At 38.4% G+C, this 5552-nt stretch overlaps 1 protein-coding gene across 2 annotated transcripts in view; it reads left to right on the top strand.

Annotated features, from left to right (window-relative positions):
• The first annotated feature begins 424 nt into the window (after positions 1–424).
• fhl2a (four and a half LIM domains 2a) overlaps positions 425–5552 on the top strand; it is a 13897-nt gene continuing 8769 nt past the window's right edge. The window contains exon 1 of one of the 2 annotated variants that reach the window (XM_073845561.1): positions 425–546. The gene's annotated coding sequence lies outside the window, so the exon portion shown is untranslated. Of the gene's footprint in view, positions 547–5276; positions 5548–5552 lie in introns of those variants that run through there. The other variant, XM_073845560.1, reaches the window with a different exon arrangement.

Raw genomic sequence — 5552 nt, 5'->3', positions numbered from 1 at the left:
TTTCTTGTTTTAAGCTAAACAAAATATTGTGCAGTTTACAATTAAACAAGAACAATTGACTATGAAGTAATTCATTCAAGATAGATTCTCTGAAAATAAGTCTTAATAGCAACAAACAATTTTGCTTTTCAAGCATGTTTCAGGAATTAATATTTATAAGACAATGTCATCCTTTTTTTAATTGTTGAAATAGATGAAAATCTTGTTAGATTTATTTCAGCATAAAATGCATTTTTAATCATCACAAAACTAAATGAGGCCTTAAAAGGACACAGGACTGAAGAGTAAAGCGGGAATGTATGTGTGTGTGTGTGTGTGTGACTACACACGCAGATGGGCTTTATCTTGTGTGCTGGTGCTTTTGGTATTGCTGTGTTGTATTTATAGCTCATCTTGATAGAAAAAGCCTGCCCAAACCCTACCACTCCAATTAGTCACCCCATAGGTGGAGTAATTTAATCAGAAGAACATACAACCCCAGCCGAGAGCCTCTCCACGCTCAGTCTGGCCAGACTCTTCACACAGACAGACAGCTCTTCTCCTGAGGTAAGAACCACAGGTGCTTGTGTCTTTACAGGTAGATTACTAACACAAATTCCTAGTCCTAAACAATGATACGAATACCTTCCATCACTAAACCTGTGTTCTCTGTCAGAATTACTCAAATTTGTGCAATTATGTGTCCTCTGTAATTACATCTGCTACTTTAGGGTTGTTCTTCTGTCATTTTGCATAGTGGCGTATAGCTTTTAGGTGAATATGTCACTCCTCTAGACCAAAATGTCCATTTGTTCTCTCTGAAATAAAGTAATGCAATTATTTTTAAAATGCAACATTTGTTTTAAATACTTTCACATTTGCTACTGTAATTTCTGCAATTTGTATTTAATTGAAATCAGGATTTACAAAAAAATCTTTACCCCAAATATTTTAATCTACTAACAAACTTTTGCAACAGTAAAGAATTTGTCTCACAGTGGCTTGGTATTGTGTTAACAGGTTGCCATAGCCATTGTATATGACACCCTAAGGTCTTTGACAGCTATAAGTCTCTCTTAAAACATTTATGGTGAAGATAAAAGGCACAGTGGGCATTTATAGAGTCATGATGGGTGGTCAGACTCTTGTCTCACTCTCTCCATGGATATGGATAGTGCTGGAGCAGGAATGGGGGCGTGAAGGTTGTGTGTGGGGCGCGAACACAAGGTCTTAATCTCAGGAGGGTTAGTCTTCCATCCACCTGTCTGGCTTCCCTTTTTAGTGTCGACTAAAAGCTTTCCGTTTATCCTTCAGACCCCTGCAGTACTTTTAATTAGCATTGTGTGATATGTTTGTGTGAGGACACTCGCAAATGTCTCCAAACGCAGCTGAGGATTATAAAAAGAGAGATTAGGGAGATACCAAATCATGCCCAAGAGAGATCTTGTTAGATGAGATCAGTTTAGATCAAGTGTGCTGATGACAAAATTTCAAAAACAAAAGCGTAGTAGCTTAAAAGAGGGTTTTCAAACTGGAAATGATTCGATTGACATACAGGTTGTCTTTGACATTTAAGATTTAACATACATTTTAATTCTTCAACTGGATTTTCGCACAGCTACCAGCAAACCTCAAATTTTGCAGGCAATCATAGTGAGGATTTACTGGATTGAAGATTGGAGACTGTTTTAATAAGGGCAATAAAGACACATAAGATTAGAATAACAAGATTTCCTTTCACAACCTAAGAGAAAACAGAAGAATGAAATGCCATAGATGAACCCAAGTATAAATATTTAGATTTACTGCATGATATTTTATGAATGTTTTTTTAATAGTGTTCTTTAGTTTGCTTTAATGGCATTGCACATTAATGAGTTTATGACATTCCAAATTACAAACAAATAACAAATCTTTTTATCGCATTTTACACTCTCAAGTGTATATCCTTTAGGTTCCCAGGCAAAAAAGTGCACTTCCATAATTGACTTAAAGTGCTCTAATTTTGTACTTAATAGTGTGTGAAAGATTCAAGTGGTTATTAAATTTTTTTTTTTTTTAATTCAGAGATATAGAGATTATCAGAGATTATCTTAAGAAGTACTAAAGAATAGAATAGTTTTTAGTATGTGTTTTCACAATGCGTCATCAATCGGCCATATTAGCGGCACAGAATGTAAACAGTACCACTGAACCGAATGAAACTTGCATATTTTTCCGATTATTGCTGCTAAAAATTGTCAATTTTTGTCATGTCTTGGGCTGTACTAATCGGTCGCACCTATAGAGTAACCTAAAAGTACTATAGACTTCCAAAAGTTGTAACAAATCAAAGAGAAGAGTGCAAAAATCTATCGTTTTTGGTTGGCCAAACTGAACCAGGATTTTCAGGGCAACAACATTTGTGTTTGTTATTATCATTTCTGGTCAGGTAGGTAAAATATTAGGCTAATATAATACGTAATATCTTAATTAATACTGCTCGTATGTATCTTTACCACCTATTAACTTTAGTTTTGTCAAAACATTGTGCCCTTTCCTGCCTACTAAGTCCATCTCTATACGATTCCATGAAGCTTTGAACTTTCAAAATACAGCTTCAAATGGCTCTAATCACAGCCAAGGAAAGAAGGGTATTATCTGGCAAAACGATCAGTTATTTTCTAAAAAAAAAAAATACAATTTATATACTTTTTAACCTCAAATGCTCGTCTTGTCTCTGTGTGTACTCTGTGTGTAGATTAAAAAGTATATCAATTGTAAATGTTTTTAGAAAATAACCGATTGTTTCGCTAGATAAGACCCTTCTTCCTCGGCTGGGATCATTTAGAGCCCTTTGAAGCTGCATTTAAACTGCATTTTGAACGTTCAAACTTGGGGGCACCATAGAAGTCCATTATATGGAGAGAAATCCTGAAATGTTTTCCTCAAAAAACAGCATTTCTTTACGACTTAAGAAAGAAAAGACATGAACATCTTGGATGACAAGGGGGTGAGTACATTATCTGTACATTTTTGTTCTGAAAGTGAACTACTCCTTTAAGTAGGCTAAATTATGGAAGTGCACTTGTTTTTCACCTGGGCTGTGAGTTGCTTCCTACGTTTTAGATACATCTAATGCCCGGTGCAGACTAAACTAAATTAAGCCCTATCTTGGCATGATTTGCTTGACATAGGGTTTTGTGGGGATTCGTAAACGACAATAGACTTCGGGACACAAGATTCAATCGTTTCATCTCGTAGTGTGTCATAGTAGACAACATCCGATGCCACCACCGTGACGCTTCACCACGTCACCACAGAAAGACTAGCATGTTTAATTTTTTTTCCCGTTGAGTTCCATCACATCTGAGACACTGGCCAATAGGAGCACAGAAGTGCCTTCGCACATGCTTTCAAACAAGTCGAAACGAAAGAGAGACAATGGTATCTGTCCTGCTAGATGGAATTTTACAATGGAGGAATGTTTGTGATTACTGCGACAGAGTATAAAAAGGTCAAATTAAAACGATTTTACCTCAGTTCTCTTTGACAGTCCATACTGCAATCCACTGTCAGGTTTTCTTTCTGAAGTCAAGATGCTGTTTACTAGCCATTGTTTGTTTATGATCATGGCAACTTATTCTATCTAGGCCCGGGCTATTAATGACAGCACGCATGTTGTTAAAAACTGCAAGCGATGAACTTGAGGTCTGACATGATTTTAGGAGTCAAAAATCTCATAATCTGAAGCCCAGTTCAGAGTACATGATTTTTTTTGTTGGTTACGTCAGTCACTCCCTGCTGAAAAAAACAGCTAAAACCAGCCTAGGCTAGCTGGTTTAAGCTGGAAGAAGCTGCTTTTAGCTGGTGGTTTCCCAGCCTGACCAGCTTGACCAGCCTGGGAAAGTGGCCAAAACCCCTCTAAAACCAGGCTGGTTGACCAGCTAAAACCAGCCAACCAGCCTAGGCTGTTATTAGCTGTTTTTTTCAGCAAGGCTGTGTCAGGTTATGTGATTTTGACTCCTAAAATCTTGTCGTGTTGTGAACAAAAAACATGTCAGACTACACAATGCTACCTGACCATTTATCGCATGCCGTCATTAACAAAGTCCATGCTCTCATCGATACATCGAACTGAACTGAACAATAGCTAGCAAACAACATGTTGTGCTCTTGTCGTCTTGTTGTCAGAAAAGCAGAAATAAGAAAGAAAACCTGACAATGGGCACAAATCTGGATGGCATGAAGAGGACAATATGGACTTTCAAAGAGAACTGAGGAAAAACGTTTTTATTTGATCCATTTTTACTCTGTTGCGGTAGTCCCTCATCATAAATGCAGGAGTATTGTTGCCACAGATCCACAAACATTTCCTGTATTGTAAAATTCCACCTAGCAGGATCGATACTATTGTCTCTTTATCTTTTTGGCATGTTTAAAAGCATGTATGAAGGCGTTTCTGTGCTCCTATTGGCCAGTGTCACATATGTGATGAAACTACTCTTTCTGTGTTGGCGTGATGAAACATTGCAGACATGGCATCGGTTGTCGTACACAAATTCCCACAACACCCTACGACTAGCAGATTGTGTAGTCTGAACCAGGCTTGACACAGTGACTGTTGTAACTGACAAAAATGTGTAGTCTGAACCAGGCTTAAGGCAAAATTGTAATTACTTTACATTTCCAAAAACAGCACTGGATTTGGAGGCTAACAGAAGTGGTTCTCAACCATAGGGCCTCAAGATGACTTAAACTGATTTAAAATAAGACAAAACAAACATTACAGTAAGGCAAAACAACTAAATTGTAAGAAAAGCCTTCAGTTTTTCCTTTGAAAAACCAGGTTCTCACAGTCTTGGAAAATCACTGGTCTACAGCAATCACAGATTGACTGATTGATAAAGCATTTCAACAAACTTGGACCAAACACTACAAAACATTTTTGTTTATGTGTTCTGTGTCAAACCAAGGCTAGACTTTGTCTAGTTCAGTATGAATGAAGCAAAAGTGCTTAGGAAAAAAAAAAACATTGTAGTATTTAACAGACGATTAATTCAAAGAATGTCTTGACCAGTCATGGTCATGGCCAACCTATTTTCACAAGAAAATATGGTCAGAATAACCTGCAGTATGCTATTTTGATAGTGTGAAAAGACGTAGAAGGAACTAATGGAAAGAATTGAGATGGCTTGCCAGTTGGATGAAGAAAGGGAGAAAGCCTGAAGAAGTGAGACAGCAGAAAAGGGCAAGACAAACAGGAAGCAGAGGAGGGGGGAGTGAAGGACTGACTGTGCAAGTCAAAGAATTTTCTTAGAAGGATTTTAAGCAAGAGAGCCGCTTCTCCTGGTTTCCATCTGCTGCCTTTTATGGTAAAACAGTGGAGGGGGATTTGGTGTAGTAGTGAAGCCCGGGCCGGACGAGGGCTCAGTTCGACACGCTCACGACGGGGCTGAGGAGCAGGCAGAGAGCGTGTGTTTGGGACGCTGGGGACCCCTGAGGCGGTGGCACAGAGTGAGGCGGCACGCAGCATCTCAGGGCTCATGGGAACAGTACGCAGAGAGGCTTAACAGGTCCAGACAGACAGTGAG

Source organism: Garra rufa, chromosome 8, assembly GCF_049309525.1.
Source record: "Garra rufa chromosome 8, GarRuf1.0, whole genome shotgun sequence".
Taxonomy (NCBI): domain Eukaryota; kingdom Metazoa; phylum Chordata; class Actinopteri; order Cypriniformes; family Cyprinidae; genus Garra; species Garra rufa.
This window is presented reverse-complemented; position numbering and strand designations above follow the sequence as displayed.